At 44.9% G+C, this 25733-nt stretch overlaps 1 protein-coding gene across 3 annotated transcripts in view; it reads right to left on the bottom strand.

Annotated features, from left to right (window-relative positions):
• The window catches only part of LOC106510246 (uncharacterized), a 433353-nt gene that overhangs the window by 66349 nt on the left and 341271 nt on the right, over window positions 1-25733 (bottom strand). For 2 of the 3 annotated variants that reach the window (XR_014844893.1, XM_085024158.1), the window contains one exon: window positions 20935-23718. The gene's annotated coding sequence lies outside the window, so the exon portion shown is untranslated. Of the gene's footprint in view, window positions 1-20934; window positions 23719-25733 lie in introns of those variants that run through there. The other variant, XR_014844889.1, reaches the window with a different exon arrangement.

The following is a 25733-nucleotide window of genomic DNA, read 5'->3' as shown; positions in this document are numbered from 1 at the left end:
AGCAGGGCTCACACCCGATGAAACACCACTGTTTCATCCCGCTACAGATGCAACCAATGGACCAAAAGGAGGCAGAATCCAGGTTTAAATCAAATGTAAACCGGTGGGGGCTATCTTGCTTTTCTACACACCCGCAATAACCTGTTATTTCCGTTAACCAACGCCTCCAAACCTCTCTGGGAAAAGCTATTTCCCCTTTTGGGAGCAGAACAGTGGGTGAACAGAGGTGAGTCACAAGTTTGAAAGCAAAATCCGGAAGAAAAAAAACCCCACGAAAACCAAAAAAAATCTTTTCACCCCAGGAAACGCCACACCAGCACCATTTCCTCCTGTCACGACGAGACTTCACAGATTTCTCGCACAAATACTTTGGTGGTGCTGTGCCATTTATACGTAAATAACTAAAACGGCCACCATGTAAATCTGTGAATGCCATAGGGTCTCCACGATTTTAATACATGTTAACTATGATTAATCCCCCATGAGGAGAAGTCTCATGCTTAGGGATAATTATCACAGTTACTTTACTCCTGGAAGTCCAAGCCAGGCTTAGTTCCTCGTGCGGAAAACTAGGGCTTTGCCGTGGAAAGCTGGCTCCCCTCCTCCCTGTGGGGACACACGCAGGCGGTGCTGATGTCTGTCCGTCACTCACCGGGAACCCTGCCGCCCAGGCGCCTCGAGAGCAAGAGGACGAGTCTACTGAGACCCACTGGGTGCTGCAAACAACCGGCAAACCACTTCCTCTCAGCCACGGAAACACCCAACCAGAAAAGTGTGAGAAGACGGCAAAGCCAAGAAACAATATTATTGCGTGGAAAATATGGCTGTAGAAAAGAAAAGGATAGGAAAATCTTAAAATACCTTCTTTGGTGATGCAGACAAGAGGCAGACGTGGCGGTGTCTGGCTGCAACCGGCTGCCCGCCTAACGATGGCCCTGCGTATTGAGACTGAAACGGAGCTCAAAGGCACGGCGCGTGAGCTGTCCTACACCCACAGCCAGTTACCTACTCAGAGGACAATGCCTTTCACATGCGAACTCATGGGTTATACGTCATTTGTTTTCCATTGATGGATCTCGTCTCTGAACACATCATGAAGGAACAGCTGTGTTTCTTACCGCAGAGGTATGACTCTTAGTCGCTCTCTTCCTGAACAGAATCCTATTAGAAGAATTTGTTTTTAGGAAGACGACTACTTGAAAGATTATATGTACCAGAAAGAGAAATAAACAAAATACAGAACACAGAAATATAAACACATTGGCCTCCATCCACTTCCCCCGTGGAAGCGGAAGACGAAGACAACAGAGTGAAAAGGGTAATGAGAAGTGTACACTGCATTATTCAAAAACATGACTCAGATTTGGTAATTGCTATCTTCTTTGCATTGCCATGTGTCACTTTGTGGAAACAATCTTTAAAAGTCTTCCAGCCAACAGGAAAAGGCAACCCTTGAAAATACCTTGGACTGTGTGTTCACAGTGGCGCTCAGACTTAGGGCACTCTTTGAACCTTCAGAAATATTCAAGGTTCATGATGTCAAACGGCCGTCCTGAAAAGGAATTATATGCCATGCAGCATGGGTGGCTTTTTGAAGAAACAGCCATCACGTGAAAGGCTGATGGGTGTGTTCAAGGAGCATGGCCTCCAAAAATCACGCCAAGGCGTGCTTGGAGGAGGAATGGAGAGGAAGGAGCCCTGCCTTCCGTCTCTGCAGTCGTACAATGCGTTGGACTTTAAGGCAAATAAAAAAGGGAATTTCCCACCCAAGGTGCAAACAGATAAAGGGCGCCTCCAAGGTAAGCTACACGCAGGAGGCTTCAGTGAATGCGGGTCAAGGGCAAGTGTGCGCGGTAACACGAGAAGGTCGCCTTTACGGCTGAACATGGAGAGATTGGAGTCACCACTCGATTTACAGACACACAGCAGGGTATATAGAACCTACAATGGTAGACAGTAAACCTCCTATTAAACTGGTAGAAAGAGGGAGTTCCTGTCGTGGCACAGCGGAAACCAAGCCGACTGGGAACCATGAGGTGGCAGGTTTGATCCCTCGCCTCGATCCGTGGGTTAGGGATCTGGCGTTGCCCTGAGCCGTGGTGTAGGTCGCAGACGCGGCTCGGATCCCGCGTTGCTGTGGCTCTGACGTAGGCCGGTGGCTACAGCTCCGACTGGACCCCTAGCCGGGGAACCTCTGTATGTCGAGGATGTGGCCCTGAAAAAAAACGGTAGAAAGATAAACTGCAATATTATAAATCATTATATACCTTATAAGTGCCTTTCTAGATGAAATTAAAAATGGTGGAAAGATGAACTTAAATATTATAAATCAGTATATATCTTATAAGTACCTTTTTTATATCTTCAAGTCATGATTGCTCTTGCACTTTATTTTTCTGATGCTCTTTAAGAACTAAAACTTTTTTCTCAGAACAGCGTTTTTGAATGACTATGACAACTAATGATTGATTATGACTTTTAAGATAGCTAAGAATTTTGAACAAAATAATAATCATATTTTACCTTTTAACATCTGTACACAGATATAGGCACATCTAAAGAGGTAACAAGTTATTCTAAAACGGTGGGATTGCTTTAGGGCTTTCTACAGCAACCCAAGAGAAAATATCTCTCCCTCCAGAAATCCTACAGTATTAATTACCTGCGTTCTCATGGCTTTGAGTGCAGATCTTCTGTCAGTGTTATTTGTGCACGTGACTGCTTGTCACAGAAAACCAGAAGCTCTCAGAAGGCCTTTCTGAAGCCTCTAGAGTCTGTAGGCCTAAACCACAGAACAGCAGTGAATAATGTCTGATGAATGAACCAAAAAGTGAACAACTTTTTCTTCTTCTAAGGGATGCCGGGCAAGTCTCATAAGTTCCTTAAGCTGCATTTAGTTCATGCTAGGAAACTTTTTAAAATTACTAGTAGCCAAAATAACTGCAGCCCAAGTAGAGAGGGTTGGTATAATTAAAGTCATTGTTCTAAAAATGAGGCATGTCCCAGCTAATATTGACTGGATGCTAATTTGTTTCTTAGTTACAATTCGTTGAAAAAAAAAAAATGGAACCAGAATATCCAAGGACAATGGAATTCCATGGAGTAAGATGTGCTCATATAATTAGATGTACCATTCCAACTAAAAATCCCATCTTGAGGAATTTTCAATGATTTGGGGAGAAGGTTTTATTGGCTTTGTGGAGAAAAAAGAATAAATGTAAAATTGAAGAGATAGATTGATTTTGTCATAAGGAAGAGGAAAAGGAGAAGGGGAGAGACACAAATCTCCTTGCAGGAGCCTTTGAGTTTCATTCTTTACATATTGTAGTTTCTAACATTTCTGTAATAAGTGGATAATAGTTTTTTAACGGAAAAGTTACAAAACTGGGGGGGGGTTGATGTAAATGACAAGGAACCTAAAAAACAAACAAACAAAACAAAACAAAAACCCTTTAAAAAAATCTGCTTTTCATTAGGAAAACTCCAAAAGAGCCGAGATGGGAACTGTCAACACCATAACAGGACCGGCGTTACAGAAGACCAAAGATATTCAAAATTTGTTTTCTCTCTCCAGTTATTACCAAGCATCCTCCAGTGTAGGAAGTGCATTTTAGTATTCACAGTGAAACATTCTTAAATTCAAGGGGCCTAAATGTCTTCTTTTTTTTCCTTTTCATCCAAAAGCGGTTGATAAACGTTGCAAGGGATCTTTTGTGAACGTGAGCTGCCAGAACCGATTCTCAATCCTCTCTTTAGCCACCGGATCAATCCTCTTCTTCCCTCCCTCCTCCCCCCGCTTTCTTCTTTCCTCCCACCTCCCTCCTTCCTTCCCACTCCTCCGCCTTCCCTCCTGCCTCCGCCCCCCGCCTTCCTTCTTTGCGATACTGTCGAATGCTCTGGGCTCAAGCAGAACAGGCTGCATCTCTGGCCTACCATCCACTTCCTATGTGGCCTTGGATGTATCTTTAACATTCACTTCTTGGTTTCCCCATTCTCATTGACACCAATCTCACATGGCTCTTGTAAGGAGGGTTGGGCGGAAAAAAAGTCCCTATGAAATGCTTGGGCCCTGGTGGGTGCACTGTACTCACGTCCTTCTTTGTTGGATTCACCTGCCCCGTGCTCCACCGCATCCAGCAGCGAGGCTGCGCGTAACAGGTACCAAATACCAAAGGCACGGTTGCTAGGTGAGCAAAGATAATATTTAGCAGATTAAAATCTCCCAAGTCAGATATCTGTCCTTCATTAATTTTGAATCCATGTTCGTCTGATTAAATTCTTTTTAGTAGTGGATCGATCCTCTGACGCGGGAATAGCCAACATCTGCAGATTCCGATCTCCCAAGTCCATCTCTAGGGGGAAAGGTCGGCTTCCCCTGCTGCCGTGAGGGCTCCCGGCCATGCTCTGCAGAGACTCGCCCTACCCGAGCCAAGCTCATTCCAGGGTCGATTCTGCATCTCATGCTGGTCCACCCAGAGCTACCCCTGAGGGTCGGCCCCGTTCCGGAGCTTCCAGGAGCTTGGCCGAGGCCTCGTCTGAGACTGAAGTGCAGTCCAGCATCTCTGTCCTGCTTCCTAACCTTCTCTTCTTTGCAAAATGCGGATCCTGCCTCAACCGTTCACTACCCTCATCGTAGGGGACCCCTTGCAAGTCAGATTTTCAAACCCCACCTCTTCCTTTAGGAAAAGGCCTTTTAAAAGCCGTAGAGTGCCATGTGTGTTTTTAAGTGATCGGCTGTGTTTATTAGCCTCCCGTAAGGCAGGAACGTGTCTATGAATGTTTCATGGGACACTCTTGTGAAACTGCGATGTTTCAGTGAATCCCCCTACTTCCCAGCTCCCCAGGGACAAATAAAACTTTCCTAGTCAGAGTTGGAGGTAAGCAGACTCCAAGGGAACAGTTTCCTCCTATATTTTAAAAGCATATAATTTATAACATGAAATTTAAAACAAACATAAATTAGTAATTCAATCCCGGCATTCCAATTTAATGAACTAGAGGTTTCGTTGCCTTATTGTTTTGTTCCACTGGACCATCCTTTTGGTGCAGGACTAAAAGTTCTTCTTTATTAATAAGTAAGTATATAAAAAAATTAAAGGTACCCTCCTTGCAATTATGTTGATGTCTCATAGGAGGCCAAATTCAATAATTTAAAATATTTTTTTAGCATACTCATAACCACAGTAGACAGGAAAGTGAAATTTGTGTCTTTTTCGCTTAAACTCCTTTTAAGTGCAGTGTAGCAAAGCAATTGCTCCCTAGTGGCACGTGAGAAGCACTTACCGGGAAAATTGTTATTGGATTACAGTTCTGGAAGCATAAAATGTGTAAAAAGGACATTTCTGACATCCTGAAAGTGACCAAGGATCAGAGATGTGTGACATCTACATAAGATTCAAGTTCAGTGCCAGACTTCTTGTCTACCTAAAACAAAAGGGACACCTAGGATCTTAGTTCTGGTTCATTCATTGCTATTTCACAATATTTTATCTACTATAATTTGGGATACATAGCAGATGTAAAAATCCTTTACAAATATTTTTAAAAACCTGAAGACTTGGTAGAGGCACTTTCCTAAATGTTCATCTTATCTAGACATCACGGTCTCTTTAAGAGATCTGATATTCATGGAATGCCACTGCTGTATGCAAGACTGGTATTTCTAAGATTATTTCCTTGCCTGTCTTTTACTTGAGCAGCTACCACTCTCGCAGTCTGTGACCTTACTGTTTGCTCCCACCAGTTCTTGTCCATGCTTTGGCTTTTCTCCATGCTGACCCCTTTAGTTGTTCTAGGCACCTTCAGCCTCCTTTCAGAGAGACAGTAAGCTCAGTGAGGGCAAGGACCCTGTCTTTCTTATTCCCAGCTTTACCCGCAGCACACAGCCCGGTTTCTTATCTAGAGTGACCAGAGAAACTGTCTCCTCATTGAAATGAATCCATGGGTGAGTATCTGGCTTCTGCCTTCATTTCCCAGATTAACTAGTGTCTCACTCATGTAACACTGTCCAGAGGCAGACTAACTAACTCACAAGAGATTTTTTTTCCCCCTTAGGGCTGTATCTGCAGCATTTGGAGGTTCCCAAGCTAGGGGTTGAATTGGAGCTGCACCTGCTGACCACAACCACAGCAACTCGGGATCCAAGCCATGTCTGCAACCTTATACCCACACCACAGCTCACAACAATGCTGGATCATTAACCCAATGAATGAGGCCAAGGATTGAACCCGAATCCTTAAGATATCTTAACTATCCTGCTATAAAATTGCTATATGAATATATGCTAAATTTTAAAAATGTTTAACTGAGTAGGCAGGGAGGTAGAGAATGTTGTCAGGGACCAAACACAGGTGAGAGCAAGAATCTAGAGTAGGAAGGGCTTTGAAGCCCCACATTGAAACAAACGAAGCTGAAGCACTGAGAGGCAACTGCTGTTCCTTGGAGATCTGAAGTTCTGTCTTGATGCATTTGAGGAATGTGGACAAGAGGCAAGTCTTGGAGAACATCTAACGTGGGGACTCTGATATCACAATATCACAAAAAGGCAAGCCCGCAGTGATCTTCACCCATTCATAAAGGGTGAAAAAGAGGAATACTTGCCTTACAAAGAAGGCAAAGAAATTTGTGTCTGGGTAAAGAAAAAAATTTTCTTCTGTTAATTCGTAAGCCAGCCCTCACTCAAGCTTATAGCTCACACATATTCACACTACAGTTTTCAGCCAAAAAAAAAATTCAAATCCAAAATTATTTTAAGAGATATTCTGGCTTGGAAATTCCAAATTAGAAATAAAGGAAAATCCCTTCAAACTAGAGCTCAGAATTCCCTTGTGGCACAATGGGTTAAGGATCCAGGGTTGGCACTGTGATGGCTCAGATTGTTGCTATGGTGCAGGTTTGATCCCTGCCTGGGAACTTACACATGCCACAGGTGTGGCCAAAGAAAGAAAAAAAGAGAGAAAGAAACTAGATCTCAAGGCATTTTCCCAGATAAAGTTGATCAAACATACAACTGAACAAAATAGTACAAAATGAAATAGGGAAATTCATCTGAATGAATTGATGGGCACAAGACACTGAAATGAACTAAACACTCCAGTTAAATAAAAGACAAATATTGGATGATGGAGTTTTTAAAAAATCTACATATATGTTAGTTACGAAAAAATCTAAAATATGACTAAAATGCTTAAAATAAAAGGAAAAAGAAGAAATACTAACCCAAAAAAAGATTAGTATATTGTAATAATGAAATAATTAAAATAATTCGAAAATAGCCTTCAATATTAAAAGCATTACTAGATTTCAAAAAGGATCATTATGTAATTCAAAAATACATATCTGGAAGATGTAAAGCTCTAAATATGTTTAATACTATTAACACAGCCTAAAATACATATCAATCAAAAATAAGGAAGAACTACCTGAAGAAACTGATAAATATGCTTTAACTGGGAGATATTTTAACACAACTTTTACTACATTGAGCAGAAAAAAATGAGTGAGATTACAGATTTGGAAAATCACGCAGAGAAAACTTTGTCTAAAACGTGCATAAAACAAAAACATCTAACAATTGAATTTGAAAATTGACCACTTACTAAACCATTATGTAAGTCTCAACAAAATTCAAAATACTATAAAATAATTAGTCAATGAATAAATCATTATATAAATTGGAAAATAGTACATAATAATAATAAAATACTAAATATAATAGATATCAAAACTAGAGAAATGCAGCTAAAGTGGTCTCTAGAGGAAAAATTATAGCCTTAAAAGGATAACATTAGAAAAAACAGAAAGTTTCAAAATTAATGAACTATATACATCTAAGTCTCAGAGTTTACAAAAGTTCAGAACACACCCTAAAAAAAAATAGAATAATAAAAAAGATAGATAAAAGTAGAAATTGATGAAATAGAAAACAGAAAATCAACAAAACGTAAAATTTTGTGTCCCATAAGATTAATAAAATTTCTAAAACTCATATCAGATAATTGTACAAATTTCCAATATTTAAAAGCAAAAGGGGTCATTACAACAAAAGTTATAGAGTTTTAAAAAATTTTTTAAAGTAGCATGAGCCGCTCTGTGGCAAAAAAATTTGTTTTGTTTTTAGGGCCACACCTGTGGCATATGGAAGTTCCCAGGCTAAGGGTCGAATCAGAGCCTACTCCACAACCATAGCAACATGGTTTTCCAAGCCACATCTGCAACCTACACCACAGCTTGTGGCAACACTGGATCCTTAACTCACTTAACTCAGGGATCAAACCCACATTCTCGTGGATACTAGTTGGGTTCTTAATCAGCTGAGCCACAACCAGAACTTGGGGAACCCCTCTCTGGCAATAAATTTGAGAACACCCAGGAAAGAAATATATTCCTAGGAAAATACAACCAAATCTGAGCCAAGAGAAAAAAATATGGTTCTTTAACTATTAAAGAAATTAGAACAGAAGTTAACAATTTCCCATCAAGAAAATATTGCATTTCAAGTAATTTTACAGAATGGTTATACTGGACATTTGAAGTACACATAATTTCTGTATCATACAGCAAGACATTTTATTTTATTTTATTTATTTTTTGTCGTTTGTCTTTTGAGGGCTGCACCTGCGGCATATGGAGGGTCTCAGGCGAGGGGTCTAATCGGAGCCATAGCTGCCGGCCTACACCACAGCCACAGCAAAGCAAGATCTGAGCCACGTCTGCGACCTACACCACAGCTCCGTTTCCGCTGCGCCAGGATAGGAACTCTCAAGACTTATTCTAATTAAAGTAATGAAGATGTTATGGTATTGGCCAGAAATAGACAGATGAGTAGATTCAATAGAGCCCAGAAACAGACTCAAATGAATATGAAATTTGATGTGTGTAAAAACTGGCAATGCAGCCCAGTGTGGGATGCAATGGCAATTTGATAAATTAATGTGGAACTAATGGTTATAGAAATGAAAAAATACAACCTCACAATATACATAACTCTTTGTGGCCTCATGGCTTAAATGTGAAAGAAAAACATAAAAGCTCTTAGAAGAAAATTTAGGAGAACATTTTTATGACTTTGAGATAGGAAAGGCTTTCTTAAGGTAGACCCTCAAAAGGACAGATCATAAAACTACAGGATGTTAAGTTTCTCTTCATTAAAAATTTATAGTCTTTCATTGAAAGTTAGCATAAAGAGGATAAAAAGAGAACCACAAAATGGGAGAATATTTTTGATATGTAAAATATATGTATGTCACATATATATGACAAAGGAACAATATCCAGAATCCAAAAAAAAACAAACCAATAAAAGAGATAAATAACTCAATATTAAATTGATCCAAAAATTAACTAGCAGTTCCTGTTGTGGCTCAGCGGGTTAAGAACCCAACATAGCGTCCTTGAGGATATGGATTCAAATTCTGGCCTGGCTCATCCAGCGTTCCCGGAGCTGTGGTGTAGGTTGCAGAGGCAGCTCAGTTCCCTAGTTGTTGCTGTGGCTGTGGTGTAGACTGGTGGCTACAGCTCCAATTGGACCCTGAGACTGGGGACTTCCATATGCCTGGAGTAGGGCCCTAGAAAGAAACAAATTAACTAACACTCTGTGTAAAAGGAAACACGCAAAGCCCTAAGGTATTCAATGCATCAACGGATAAATGAAAATCAAAGCCATTATATGGTACCATGTCCTAAACAACCAATTTTTAAAGGACATAGAAGCCTGACAGTATCGACTGCCTTGGAGGCCATGGACAATGAGAATATACGGCTACCCAAGCATAAACTGATACCACCTCTATCAGTTTTAAATTAAGAAGTGTAAATTTTAATGTAACTATTAAAAACAATTCGAGATTATCTGGGAAAGCATTTTACCTCCCAGGCAGTGGTTGTCAAAGTTCAGTCTGGGGACATTTGCAGGGTGTCTGCAAGGTCCTGTCCTCTCCAACTGCCCGTTTGTGCGAGACCAGAGGTTTCACAAGTACTTCAGACAAGACTACAAACGCACAGCGGGGATGAAGAGCAGATGTATGCATGTAAGTGTACCTTGGTCCCCATGCTGTACAGCGGAAAAAATAAATAAAATACAAAAATAAATACGTAAAATTTAAAAAAAAGAGCAGATAGAGTTTCGTTGTTTTCCTTAAAGCCAGCCCTAAAAAGATTTTCCAAAACTTAGACTAATATCACTCTTCTCATTAACTGACTTTTGTTTAAAAAATAACAATGAAGTCCTTCTGTACAGCACAGGGAAGCTTATCCAATCTCTTGGGCTGGAACGTAATGGAACATAGTATGAGAAAAAGAATGGATACATAGATATATATATAGCTGGGTCACACTATGCAGTACAGCAGAAATGAACACACCATTTCAATCAACTCTAATAAAAATAAAATAAAACTTGAAAAAATTTTAAAAATAGTTATTGGTAAAAATGCTGCTAGCATTAACATGTCCTGGGATTATTATGAGTTTTACATAAATTAACACAATGTAAACCTTTTGAATTTAAATTTCTAATACTATAAAAATGTATAGATATAATCCACATCAACGAAAGCTCTTAGGCGTCCGCAACAATTTTTTCAGAATGAAAACAGACTGTGAGTTCAGAAAGTTTGATGACTGCTGCCTTGAAAACTTTCACAAATATACATGAGGAGACATGCACAGCAAGGTATGTAATACATACAGTGAAACCGCCTGAAGTGTATCCACAGGCATTAATGCAGATGGGCTTCAGAAGCACGATGCTTGATGAGAAAAGCAAATCCTCCGCACAGTACAAATGCCTGCATCTGAACAATACCAGTTACAGCATAGGATGCATATGGTACAGGGCGCAATACCCGTGTAGGAAACGGCGAAGAAAAATAGGGAAACACCAAACATGAAATATAGGATTGTGATTGGCTCTGGAGAAACGGGAGGAGCGTAGAGGAACTTTAAAAATTATATCTTCTTTTCATTCAGTGGTGTGGCTGTTACATGAGTGTTTTTATTTTAAATGTAGCTTTTAAATCGTACCCATATATTGCAAATATTCCTTTTTGTGTAATATTCAGTTAGAGCATTTTTTAATTAAAAAAAAATCATTTGAATGAAAGAGAAAGGGGAAAACAAGGGACAGAAAAGAAGGGAGACGGCGGGACCAAGAAAGAAGGCGGTGTCTCCTGAGCTTTCTCGAGGGCTGAACACATCTGCAAAGCACAGCTCCTCCGGTGATAAGGACCTTTACTGTGCTGAGCAGAGAGAACCTTTTGGGCAACGATATCACCTGCTCAGACCTATACATCCTAAAATGATGGTAAAAACACCTATTTTAAAACACTGGCGGCTAAAGAGACACATTTGTGATGAAAGTGATGCTGGGCAGATGCCTCGCTAGGCTCAGCCCAGTCCCACATACAATTTAGAGAGCCGTGCGGGTCACGGGGATCAGGAAATAGTCTCACAAAGGGTTTAGGGTTTTGCCTCCAAGCTATGGAGCCCCCTCCCCAGGACAACCCCCGCCCCACTGGCCTCCTGACACTCACTCGAGACCTAAGGTGAGAAACACATGGGCCTTCCACATGGAGCCCAGTGGTCTCGCTGCTTCTCCTGCAAGTGTCAGGGTTGGGCGACCACACCCTCTAAAGGGATGCCCACCTCCCCCCACCCCCACCCCCGCCCCCGAAGAGCGGGAGCCTGGGGGCAGGACTTTGATTTCTTCCGAATTGGACCAAGTGAGATTTTGTTTTTTCTTTAAACTATACCTTTTACGTGGCTGCTTTGTACTCTTATAATTATACGATTAGCAACTATGGCACCTATTTTGCCACTTTTTAATTGTGTTTCTAAATATAATTGGGAAAACAAAGAAATACACCTAGGCAGAGGAAAATGCAAACACAAGGGGAAACAGTTTTTAAAAACTGCAGTATTTAGTCGCTTGTGCGAGCAACTCCTCCTGACAGTAACCCCAGGGGCCAGCAGTGCTTCAGATACCCACTCCTGTTCCAACGTCATCGTTCCGTGTCCTAGGAATTGAGGATTTAGGGAAATGCCAGACCCCCTTCAGAGTCCATGTAGGAGCAGCAGTGTCAGCTCACTCTCCCATCTGTGTTTTCAAATGCCCAACATACCTGTAGCACGGTGATTTATTGAAAAGTTACGAGAATAACCACACTGAAAACTGTGTCTTACAGCTTCCCCATGAAATATTGGGAATCTTTTTTTATTTTCCAACACTTTTTAAAGAAGGCAGCCAAGGCTTTAGAGTTTGGTAGTTTTCGCCTCTTCTTCCTCGGGAGAGAGTTGAGAGGCCTTTGCTTTGCAGAACTAAGACGCTGCGAGGGTTTGTTTGAAAAGGGGAGGAGAAGAGCCTAACCACAGAGATTCTGTCATGCTTAAGGTATGAAGAGGACAGGAACAGGGAGTCCAGAGGCCTTGGGAGCCATGGGGGAGTCTCCAGGGCCAGGGTGTGAGAAAAGCAGAGGCAGGTGGCATGAGCAAAGGATTTGCCAGCCTGGGACCTTCACAGATATTATGTATTTCAGCAGAGATCATCAAGCACTGAAAGCAAGATGATGAAAGACTCTTCCACCATTTCTTCGGTTCTTGCATGGCGTTTAAACCCCGGGATTCTCATGCAATCCCAAGACAGAGAAGGACCCTCGAAAATGAACGGTCATTGATTTCCCACCAGCTCTATTGAGTGGGCAAGGTGGTAGGAAGGGGGCGAGCGTCAGATTTAACCTGATTGTCGAAAGCACCTGTCACAGAGCATGTGTCCCTTACTTGTGCCCCAAGGGAGCCTGGAGTCAGGTCAGCTGAGCTCATCCCTTGCTGACGACACAGGACATCGGAGACGCACAGTGAGATTATGGCTTCAGGGAGACAGCCTGGTCCTGGTTCTGCCTCTTATTCCCTCCATCTCTATAAAGCTTCTTCACTTACAGAAAGGAAAATCTAGCAATCCTGGCCTCTACCAATAGAATTCCTGGAAAGATCCCATCTCACAGCTACCTAAAAATCCCATATTAATGCATGCCCAATGATGTCAGCTCTCAGTTTAATGATGACACTAATTATTCTGAAACTCAGTTCTTCTAATTTATGAAAGGAGGTTTATATAAAGAGTCACTTCTTGCCTGGGCTTCTAGAAAGGTTTATACATTTGAGAAATCAGGTTGTAGAAAAAGAAATGTATGAAAGAAGGCATCTCAAAATAATGTCAATGACTACTATTTACTAAGCATCTAAAGTGGACCAGATCTATGCTAGTTTCTTTCAGCCATATGATCCCACTTGATCCTTAGAGCTACCCTAACAGGTGGATTAAACAGATTAGGAAAGTGAAGGCTGAAAAAATCAAGCCTGTGCCCATGTCCACAATGAATAAATGGTTAATCCTGGCCTGAAAGTGGTTACTTTCTGCTTGGATCATTTTAGAACTGTTATAATCTTCAATTTTTCCTTCTTGATTAGAACAATTCACTTATAGTAACTACTAAATACTAAGTGACTGGCTTAGACTGGGAATGTAACTCACGTTTCACCGTGTGCATCTCAGTAAACCAACGCGACAGTTACTATATACCCATTTTTCAGATGAAAAATATTTAAAGACTTACAAAGATACAGTGTAATGTTAAGAGTTGTAGCAGAAACTGAACTCTGCCTGCATTTAAAGTTTTTGTTTCCCCGCTCCCTCATTATAAGTCACTGTCTCACACAACCCAGGTGTTCCGAGCTGAAGTATCCACCTAAGAGAAATGAGAACATACACCCACTCCACTCAGATTGCATAAGATATAAAATCTTAATAACATGGTTTGCAATGGTCAAAAATTGGAAACAGCCTAGATATCCACCAACTAGTGAATGGATAGACACCATGGGATATATTTATGCAATGAAATATTACTTGGTGGTAAAAAAGGAGCAAACTACTGATATGTGCTCTGACGGGGACAAATCTCAAAAGCATTACGCTTCGTGAAGGCAGCCAGCACCGGAAGACACACACTGTGTGACCTCTTTTACATCAAATGTCCAGGACAGAAATTAGCTAGACGGAAGGAGCACAGTTTGGTTGCTTGGGGCAGCGGTTGGGATAAAATGTAGCAGCTGCTTCTGAAGATGAAGGAGACCACTCGACAGTGACCTTGTGCAATGAGGGCGGGGTCAGCCTCCCCAGCTGGACCGCATAAAGCTCCTGCCTTGTTTTCTCTTCCCTGAAAGATGTTATTCAGTCACTGATCAATTGGAGTAAGCGCAAGGAATAAGAGAACAAAATTTGACTTGCTTTTGAACATCGTATCATAGTTATAGTACAAATCCTGTATGTACAGCAGATGTAAAAAGAGCTAAAAGAACCTATTTCAACAACTGATTAAAGTCATGTTTCCTTTTGCTTCTTCCAGCAAGTTCCCTCCATCCTTTTTGTTAGAGAAATTATAGAGAAAATAAAGTGTACCAAGGAAAGGAACAGATTTGTGTGTGTCTGGTGGGCGTGTGAGTATGTGTGTGTGTTGGGAGGCGTAAAAAATTGCCAAAGTTGAAAAGAGATTCTTGATATTGGTCCATAAAGGAGCCTAAATTAATTCCATGCCAACGAAGACATTATATCCATGGGCCCAACTGGGTAAAATTAAAGCTAGAACTCAATGGATATTAAATAACAATAATGAAATAATTGGAGGCTTTGGATTTTAATGAGGGGTCATTAGTTGCTATTTTCTCTCAATATAATGGGCTATAAAGATGAGTTCTTGCCCAGTTATAGTTATTAAATACCACTTTTTCCCCCTAAAAGTACAAATGCCCGTAGATGCTCTAGTGAAAGTCCAATTTGGTTCCTGACATCCTGACACCTTGGCTGAAAAAGCCAACAGAGAAATTCTGTACCTCGTGTTTAAGAACTGACCCTGGTCTGGCCTTGCCACATCATACCTTGAAGATCTGTCTCTTTGTCAGTCTTCTAGAAGCCTCAAAGAAAATTTACCTGGAGGAATGCGACCTCTTTGTCTTAACATTGAACATGGAGTGAGCAGACAAAAAAGGATTGAGGTCAGGGAAAGCAAAGGAAGAGCAAGCAGAAGCTGAAGGCGGACACTGACATTCTAGGTCCAAGACCTGTGCCTTGCACGCAGCTGGAAACACATCTGGAGAAGCACACCGTCTACTGTGTTTTCAGGAGGGTGAGAACAATGGTTAGAAGCTTGGCAAACATTTCATAGGAAAAAGAAAATGAAAGCCCAGATCATGAACTCAAAAGACTTCTAGGAGACAAGCAAGTAATAAATGAGAGCGAAGCGGGCCAGGCATAATGAATAACTGCCACCTCCTTAAGGAATTACTCTTGCTCCTATTTTTCTTGTGCAGACTTCTCAGGACTTCTTTTTCCACCCATCCTTTGATGGCAAACTAAGTCCAAGAAATGTTCACTTTGTTCTTAAGGAAAACAGAAACCTGGCGTTTGTAGATGCAAACTACTGCCTTTGGAGTGGAGAAGCAATGAGGTCCTGCTGCACAGCACAGGCAGCTATATCCAGTCCTTGTGATGGACCATGATGGAGCATAATGTGAGAAAAAGAAAGAGTATCTATGTACAACTGAGTCGTTTGCTGTACAGCAGACACTGACAGGACATTGCCAATCAGCTATAATTTTAAAAATTAAAATTAAAAAAAAGGAAAAGGTGTGAGCAGGAAGCTGAGTCATTGAGATCGGAGTAAACCGGGGAAGGCGACGCCCCATCTCTGCAGCAGTGGTTCCCTGGAAGGTGGCTGAAGGAAGTACTTTAGAGAGTACCACTAACGCGAGAAGAAGGGGGCATTCCCATCATGGCTCAGTGGTAACAACCCAACTGGCATCCACAAGGATGAAGGTTCAAACCCTGGCCTCACTCAGGGGGTTAAGGATCTGGCATTGCTGTGAGCTGTGGTGTAGGTCACAGATGTGGCTCAGATCCTGCGTTGCTGTGGCTCTGGTGTGGGCTGGCGGCTACAGCTCTGATTCGACCCCTAGCCATGTGCCATGGGTGCAGCCCCCCCCAAAAAAAAGAAAAAAAAAGAGAGAGAGAGACCTACTTACTACTACCCACATGAATCTCCCAACTTTTATCTTTTTTCTCTTATTCTACCGGGTTTCATGGAGATTTTTCTTGTTTTATCAGAATCCTGAGGTCTTCTGCCAGGGTTCAGTGAATTTCCAGTGCAAATGGTTCCACGCATAAATGTATTTTTGATGTATTTGTGGGAGGAGGTAAGCTTCCCATCCATCCTACTCCTCTGCCATTTCGGGAATTCAGAACCTCCCAGCTTTTAAATATTGGCTGTATCGTCATTAAAAACCCTTCTGTGAAGCCAATATTGTGTAAGAAAAGTAAATCGCATCCGTGGGACAAATTTCTGCACAGGCATCGGTGACATCTCTGAAAAAATGGCCTATAAAGAGAAGATGCAGAGCTAGAGACAGGAAAGAGAGCCCAGCAAACAGAATGGATTTACTCTGGATTCCTCTAGAAGGATGAAAATTACGAAAAGGAACATTCCAGTGCCTCAGGAGGAAAAAGCAGTCTTCCAAGTGAAATGTCTATGAGTAAAATGGGCTGGCTCACAAAGTGACAAGCACTTTGTGATGGTTAATTTTATGAGTCAACTTCCTTGGGCCAAGGGAGGCCCAGCTAACTGGTACAACATTATTTCTGGGTGTGTCTGGAAGATGTGAGCATTTAGCATTCAGTCAGCAACCTGAGAGTAAGATCCCACTCACCAAGGCAGGGAGGAACGGAAAGGAACAAAAGAGAGGAAGGGTTCCCACTGTGGCGTGGCGGGTTAAGAGTCCAACTGCAGTGGCTCAGGTCACTGCGGAGGTGCAGGTTGGATCCCTGGCCTGGCACAGTGGGTTAAAAGATCAGGTGCTGCTGCAGCGGCACGTAGGTGGCGGCTGTGGCTTGGATTCAGTCCCGGGCCCGGGACCTTGAATGTGCAGTGTGTGTAGTCATTAAATGAAGGAAAACCCAGAGGGAGGAGGAGGTGAACTCATTCTCTCTGCTTGCGCGGAGCCAACCAGCCATCGCCTGCGGCCCTTGACATGGGCCTCCTGGTTCCTGATTTCGGACGCAGACGAGGACTTACCTTATCGGCTGGGGATGCTCAGGCCTGGGCTTTGGGCCGTGTGACATCCCAGTCCTCCGTGGCCTGTTTCTCGGGAGAGCCCCGTGCAGCACACAGGCCGTGGTCTGGCCTCGAGCGGAAAGAGCCTCGGTCAGAGACGTGCTGGAGAACCTATTTGGGGGTCAACTCTGAAAGCTCGAAGAGCCAGGGAGGTGGGGGACTCCCCAGCCTCTCAGTGGCGAAACCAGGGCAAAACCACAGAGCCTCTCCCTTGGGTTTGGCTCCTCAGTGTCTACAGTTCCCTTCCTCCATGTCGGCTCCATTTGAGCCATAATTAAGCCCTCACCTGCTCTGGAGTAAGCCCACCGGAATGCGAATTGAGGCTTTATCCTGGTTACTTCTGTAACCTCAGTTCTAGGAGACTGAGTGTCCTAATCTGTGAAATGGGTGTGGTAGCAGCAGGCCTCCCAAGTGCCGCTGGGGAGGTGGTCTTAGATGGCAGATATAAAACCCACTTCAAATAACGCCCGGGGCATAGTCCTTGCATGACCAGTCTGGAGAAGCACACAGATAGACTAGAGAGCTTTGGAGAGAGTGCGAAGTATGGGAAGGGGTTGGCAAACTCTGAACAGTGGGAGAAGTAAAATGTCGCAGCCACTGCGCTGGCAGTTGGTGACATTTTGGAGGAGGGATAGAAATGCAGCTACTAACGTGAGTCAGAATCTAAACCCTAGACAGCCCAGACTGGGTCTTCTTGGTGCCCGGTAGGCTGCTGAAATCACATTTTTTTTTTTCTTTTTAGGGTATATGGAAGTTCCTAGGCTAGAGCCATGGTTGCCAGCCTACACTGCAGCCGGATCTGAGCTGCACATGCAACCTAAGCTGCAGCCTGCTGCAACGCCGGATCCTTAACCCACCGAGCGAGGCCAGGGATCGAACCCGCATCCTCAGGGATACTCGTTCATAACCTGCTGAGCCACGATGGGAACTCCTGTATTCTCAATTTTTAACTAAAGGCAGGATCACTGGAAGCTCTTTATAAAGTGATCTGACGGGAAGAACATTGAAAATGGGGTGCTCGGGTGTAACAATCCGTGAACAGCTCGCGTTTGCCCAGGATCTGACCTGCAGTTCCGCAGATGCTTCCCGTTCCCAATACATACACCTTAAAACTTTGAAATTCTCATGGACATCAATAAACCACATTGTTCTGTGAAGTCTGTGTGAAGAACGCAAGAGCCCCCTTCACGCCGCAGGAGGGCGACCCAGCAGGGCCCATAGTCACTGGCACGGAATAAGGGGGCCTTGAGAGCCCATCGTCACAAAACCACAAATCACAGGGATGATAACAAAACTTTGTAAAGCTGCAAAAAGGCTCATCTACTGATCAGAGCAAGGCCAGCCCGTCAGAACAGAGGCCAGCCGTGAACAAGCAACAGAGGGAAAGCAATGCGTCCTGGCTGAGTATCAGCCCCGCATATTAGAGGCCTGGCTCTTTGGGTCCCTGGTTTATAAAAAGCTATACTCTTAAGCGTTAGGTCCTCAAATGTTTAACCACACCTCCTCACGTGCTTACAGAGCTTCCAATCCAACACCCACGACCACCCTCCCGCCTTGGCGTTTGTACCCGAGCAGGTTAGGAGGCCGAACAGATGCACTCACCCCACAGTGGTTCCCAGCTCGGAAGATGGAGGCTCTGCTGTGCTTGGGGCAGGTCCACCAGGCTGCCCTGAGGCTCGCCACGTCCAGTCCAAGAGGTGCTGCCTCAGGAGCACAGAGCCTTCTATTTTCTCCCAGTAGGTCCAGAGTGTCCTGTCCCTTTTTAAGTACTTTGTCAGAATTTAAATCCACACTCTAATTACAGACAAGAGGAAAGAACATTAGAAACCAAAGCCAAGACTGAAAGGAGAGAGCTGCTTCTTCTCATGAGCAGAGAGAGTTCTAGAAACTGCTCAGATCTGTGCCCCACTAACGTGGAGGCACTCGGGGCAAGTGAGAACAACACCCCTCCCTCTGCTCCTTTTAGCGTGGGGTTAGCGTGATTTAAAAAAAAAAAGGGAAAACTAATAACAGGATATTTATGAAGAGATGTGTGGCACCAGGGGAGTTAGGCTGGACAGTTCTTATCACTATCAGATGATGCAGTTGTGCCCATTAATATCAATTGAGACGTTGTCCACCAGCTGGGCTCAGCATCTGGGTGGCAGACAAGACTAGATCTCACAATTAAAGGATACTTAGCATTCCCCACTTGCATCCACTTTGAAAACAAATTTAGATTTTAGGAAATTGAATCACGGCTCACCAGCATTTCACAAAATTCAGTCCAGAGACCCCTGACGTCAGAGTTCCTTGACTGGTAAAAGTGTAGATTCAAAACTCTCAGCTCAGAGCAAGTATCAACCAGGGACTCTGTCTTAGTTTTGTGTCCTCGACTTCCTCCATGTTACTTAGTGTATAGTAAGTGCTTCATAGGTTTGTGGAATGACATGACTTATTAATTAATGAGATCCTAGGAGAGATAAATCAGTGGGGATTAAATTAGCCAGGGATTTGCTTTTATCTTGCTTCCCACTGATCTTCCGTTGGCAGAACTAAGAGAGTTGGAAAAATACAAGTCAAAACATTTTCTACAGTTCCCTCCAGGCTTCCAACTTTCCATCAAGTCAGTAATCTTTAAGAGATGAAGTTAGTCTTGGAGCAGTTCTAGGCTGGCTAAAACTCAAAAGAACATAAACGGTCTAGAGTTAAAGCTTAAATCTCAGACAAATAAGAACACAGGCAACATCTGATGAAAAGTGGGGGAGAAGCAAGCTGTGGAGCAAATGCAGAAATCCGAGGGAAGATGACGAGGAGAGCAAGTGACAATGCGTGTGTCACCCGCACCCACACGGCTGTCAAGGTAGCCAGCCAGGGCTGGCCTGACCATTGAATGAGTAGAGGGTGTCCAGCATGGTGTGGCCTGGGTGTCAAAAACCCCTCAGCAGCTCCAAAGGCATCCCTTCCACCAGCCTTTCTTACGCCAGCAGGAAGCATCAGCTCTCGGAATACCTAAGCAGCCATGCCTATCCTTGGGTCACGCAAAACCGAAGCTTCCTCGACATGAAATGCTGGGTTAAATTCCATTTCTACTGCATGCCATTTCAGAATCTTAACCACTCCGCTGGCATGTTCACACATCTCCAAGAGCCAGCAAAGCAACGTGGGTGTGTGTGTGTGTGTGTGTGTGTGTGTGTGTGTGTGTGTGTGTGTGTGTGTGTAGAGAGAGACGTTGGTTTGCTCAATTAAGAAGCACAGGAAGGGTGCACCCAGAAGGCTGATAAGGGAGTTGGGGGGGCATCGGACGCCCTCAAACACAGGTTGGCCAGCCGCTGCTGCCCTGAATGCCCTTACTGGACAGTGTCGTGGGTTCTATGACAAGTACTTCTTGTGAGGGGCATTGTTGCTGCCCCGGGGAGGTCACACATGGGACCAAGCCCTTATTCTGTGACTCCTCATAGTTTTTTGCTTTTTAAAGGGCCCCAGTTAGAGGCATATGGAGGCTCCCAGGCTAGGGGTCGAATCAGAGCTGTAGCTGTCGGCCTACACCACAGCCACAGCAACACGGGATCCGAGCCACGTCTGCGACCTGCATCACAGCTCAGGACAATGCTGGATCCTAAACCCACTGAGCGAGGCCAGGGATCAAACCTACATTCTCACGGATACCAGCTGGGTTCTTAACCTGCTGAGCTGCGACGGGAACTCCCTTATTCTGTGCTTCATTTGAGCAAACTGACACCTGCTTGTCCCCCCCCCCCACCCCAGAATTAAAGGGAAAATAAAGGAGACTTGCTGGCCGTTGGGGGTTTTATTGACAACAAATCCCACTGAAGACAATAGCGGACGGTAAGGACGCTGATCACGTGTTATCTGGGAGAAGATGATTTAGTAAAAGTCCCTTTCCCATGGGGCGGCCTGTGCTGGTTTTCTCTTCCTGCCTCTCTTTCTCTTCCGGAGCTCCACGGTGTGACTCATCTGGGTCACGACACACATGAAGGGAGCCAAGAGAGTCTGCCGTTGGCTGTGGGCGCCAAGGTACTGGAAGGGTGTGGATCGCCCCCTTGGTGGGCCCGCCCCCCGCGGCAGCCAGATGAAAAAAGACCCAGAGCGGGTCAGGCTCAGGAGCCCCGACTGAAAAGCTCTTTAATTTTTTGAAGAAGAAAAGCCAACGTTTATCTGTTTAGCTCTGTGTCCCATCTGATCAAAGTCTAAGAACACGACCTGAATCATAAAACAAGCACCAAACACGGGCGCTGGAGGATGAGAAGACCAGAGAAACATGTGGGCTTGTTTGGCCCGAAAACCCAGCTTCAGTCCCTGGGTCTGCTCCCTCTCCCCCTCCCAAGGCGGGTGCGAGGAGGGTGCCTTCGGCAGAGCTCCCAGCCACCTCCCCACCTCCTCTCACCTCGCTCCCTCTCCTCGGCCCCGGCGGGACCTGGCCTCCAGTCTCCGCAAACCCACGGGGTCCTGCTTCCGCTCTTGACCCTGAGCTCCATGCGTCTCCTGTGTCAGGAGAGGCTCATTGAGATGCTCCAGGCGAGGTTTGAAGAGGAGGAAGCAGGACGGTGGCTATTTGAATAGATGTCATCATCCAAGCTCTTCTTCTCTCAGTTCAGCTCCTATCAGTTCGCCCCTTTCCCAAAGCCTTTCTCTTTTAAAGGCTTTTCCGGGCTAACCTGTTATGACCGTAGGTCATGTGCTAGGTGGGCTGTGGAAGACTTAGCCATGTGGGAACTGTTTCAACTCATTTGAAAATCTAGAATTGAACCATTTTTCAACGTTTCTCTGAAGGGGGCTAGCAGCCTGACTTATGAAGAAATAAAATGCATTTCAAAATTTGAACTTCTCTGCAGCAAACCTCTGTTAAATTAGGAATTATGCAAACAACGGACGGTACCATTTATTGAGCATTTACTACCTGCCAAACCCTCGTTCATACCTTCGCTTTGTCTCTTGACTGAAGCTCCGCGGGAGGTGTACTCCCTCGTTACGGACAAGAGCTCTGAGGCTTGCAGGGTGGCGAGAGGTGTTAGGAGGCCTTGGACGCGGGCCTGTGTCACTCATGCTGCCATCACCTGGGCACCTGGTAAAGGTGCCCGTTGCCCAGAGTCTCTCTGATGCTGGAGCTTGCGTGCTTCTCTGCCACACTCTGACACCTTCGGGGTCAAGCTCCCTCGGTGGGTTCCCAGCACACACAGGATGAAGTCCCCTTGCAGCTTGGCTTCCTGCTGCCTCTCAAGCCTCCCTGTGCACCATCCACCCAGCCCCGACCCACACTCAACTACGCGTAGTTTTCTGAACAGGAAATGTGGCTGCATCGCCCCATAACTCCAAGAGGCCTGTGTCTTTCACCAAAACAGCTTCCTCCACACACACCCGGAGAATTCCTATTCTTCGGCAGTCAGCTCGGGAGCTCCCATTGTAGCTTAGCAGGTTATGAACCCGACTAGGTCCCATGAGATGCAGCTTCAATCCCTGGCCCCGCTCAGTGGGTTAAGGATCCCGTGTTGCTGTGGCTGTGGTATAGGTCGGCAGCCGCAGCTCTGACTTGACTCCCAGCCTGGGAATTTCCATAGGCTACAGGGGCGGCCTTAAAAAGGCAAAAATAAGCAAACCAAAAAAAACACACAAAAACAAAAAGAGTCAGTTCATACACGGGAGTCTTACCCTGCCAAGCTCTCCCCTGACTTCCCCGACCACTAGGTGACTAGATCATTTTTTCTCGTGTCTCCATAATCACGTACATACCTACATCATTCGTGAGGTCATGACTCTCCCAGGTTATCTTCCTCGGAACTGCCTCCCCAGGGCCTGGCACAGTCTGATGAACGCTAAGACTTCAATAAAAATCTGTCGAATGAATAAACGATTCCACACCATTGAGCTCAAAGAGCTGACTTCTACAAACCTTTCCAGTGGGTGTGATACAGTGCTCCGTATATGTTGATTATTTACTTATTTTTTTCCCAACCCTGCTTTTCTATTTTGTCAGTTCTGTCATCAGCCAGCAATCCCAGTTAGTGCTGACCCCGTTATTCTTTGGTTTCTGTGGCCTCAGTCCACGTTCCAACGTGCCCCTATCGGTGGCAGCCCCTGTCCAGCTGCCTTGACGTCGCCACTGCAGGCCTTCCCCCTCAATTTCATGGCAGATGTCAACTCCCAACACTGGTGTGGCAGCTGTTTCAATCCTCTCCCTGACTCCCCAGTTTCAGTAATGCCAGGAAGACCGTTCCAACAGAAAGAAAAAGAAGAGTTTGTTCGCGAGGATGACTTGCAGCAAGAAATAGAGGCAAAGCCGGCCCCAGCTGGAAACAGGTGATCCCAGCTCTGGGTCCCTCCCCCGCCGCCCAGGCTACCAGGGACCCTTGGCAAGCAATCCGGTCTCCATCCCGAAGTGCAGCCGAGCATCGAGGCCCAGCTCTCCTCCTTCCCGGCAGAGAAAAGTCTTTGGCCTCTCATTAAAAAGATGGATAAAGGAATAGGACCCAGCAGGTTCGCATCAGTCATTGCCCATGTGGTTCTTATTATCGTAATTAAAAGTTATCTTCCCCAAATTTCAGGACGAAAGTGCCACGATCTGCAATGAAAACACATTGTAGGTTTTACATTTTCCAAATCAGTTCCTTTGCCTTCTCAACAAAAAGAGTAGCAAAACAGTCTTCTTGTGGCTGAGAGGTTTAGAGGGTCCCTAATAGCAATCTATCAGCAAAATGCACTTTTTTATTCCTTGAGACACCCTGAAAGAGGTGCAGTTCCCTCTGTATTCAAAGTGAATGACTGTTTATTTTTATAATTCCTATGCCTGCCTTTGCTTTTTGCTCAGCTATCAATGCCCTTGAAAATTCTGATATGAAAGGCATTTGTAATGACAAGTTAAAAATTTACTAAAGACTCCGCTATCGTGCTCAGGCTAGAACAAGACAAACAATGCTTGAAGAGTTTATATCTCCCAGAGTGCATCGGCTTCCCAAAATCAACACACAACACCCCCAGGCCCTGGCCGCGGGGTCCACTTGGAAATGTGTGTGATTCTGGGGACACTGAATCCTTTTATACAATCTGAAGGAGTGGAGTCAACCCCGGGTCAGTTTCTGGGGGATCAGCAACTCAATTTCAACGCAATCAAATTTTATTAAGAACCTACAGGTCAACCAGGCACCATGGGCTCACGAGTTTATTCTGCTGCCGCCAGAATGGGAATGACCAGAGCGATAGCGGGTGGACTGGAAAGTCTGGAGTTGACATTCTCTGTGCAGGCATGAGGTCTCCAGGCAAAAATGATTCTCTTAGAAGGCCAGCTGATTCTCCAGGTCCCTGTTTTGTCCCCATGCCGGGATACATCTGCTTCCTTTTCGGAAACTACAGTTCCTTCTGGATTCTTTCTCCCTCCAACCCGCCCGCGTCCTGGTTGCTAGAAGCCCTCACTGGTTGAAATGCATGAGCATTTTGCCTTTTCTCCAGGCTCTCAGCCTTCTGACCCAGGGCTCTATCTTCTCTCTGTTTCTCTTATCTGTGTCAAAGCAGGGGGCTTGTAACATTCTTTGCACATCTCACATCTGCACAGTTCAAAGCAAGAGCCTGCAGCCCCAGTGTTTTTTCTTATCTATCAAGGCTTTCCTGTGCAAACAAGGGCCTCAGCAGCTTCATCTACATGGCTCCACTTAACGCACTTTGAGACAGGGCCGAATGCCTCTATGTGCTGGTTTCTTACTTCTATGGGAATGTGCATGCAACTCCAACAGGCAGGCAAGCCGCTGCTTTAAGAGCCTGTTTTTAGCTTGTTGCCATCTTGCCCGCCCCGCCCCCCCAGGGTCCGGGGCACTGGAGCACGGCCCTTGTCCTCAGGAACTTGGTGGCCCTATCCCAAGACGTGTCGCATCTGTGGAGCGCCACATTCCCAGAGTGCTACTTCCTTTTCTAAAATCACGCGGCGCGTGTTAGTTCCATCATTGAAATGGCACTAAACACAGTATTCTTTGTGCCTTGGCTTTTGGCTGCAATGCCCTCTCCCTAGACTGAGCCTTTAGAGGCGAGGAGATGTGTCTTTTGTCCTTGTGGGGCCCAGCGCCTCTCATGACGTTCTCACACTGCAGGTGCTCCAAGATCGTTCCTGAGGGAGATACCTTTAGAGATCCCCACCAGCAGGGGCAAAGTCAGTATCCCAGAGGCAGGGAGGAAGTGTGTGCACAGAAGTGCTTGGACTGCAGGGTGATTAAGCCCTCCCGCCACGCCCATGCCCGGCAGAGGCTGGCACCTCCCCTGCCGTGGATAGCTCAGAACTGGTCATCTGATCGGTCTCCCCTGCCGGAGTGAGGGAGCCAAGGATGGCTCAGAACTTCTTTGCCAGAGAAGGGATCCCCGCTTAGCTAAGCAGGGCTTCGAAAAGGGCAATGCGCTTGCAGGATGAACCCTTCAAAGGTCAAAGGGAAAAGTGTGTGAGGGTCGTCAGTGGACGATAGCTTCCTGAAGAGCCCTTTGAGGGTGGAGCCTGTCCTGGCTGCCCTCTGCCAAGCACGCAGGACGTGACCCGGAGCCCAAGGTTGAGAACCAAGCACTGAGGGAGAGACCATCTTTGCAGCTCCGAATGGGGGG

The sequence above is a fragment of the Sus scrofa genome, chromosome 4 (genome assembly GCF_054392235.1).
Source record: "Sus scrofa isolate SSC_HxYL_T2T_F1_AM1 chromosome 4, Sscrofa_HxYL_maternal_Yorkshire_Landrace_v2.0, whole genome shotgun sequence".
Taxonomy (NCBI): domain Eukaryota; kingdom Metazoa; phylum Chordata; class Mammalia; order Artiodactyla; family Suidae; genus Sus; species Sus scrofa.
This window is presented reverse-complemented; position numbering and strand designations above follow the sequence as displayed.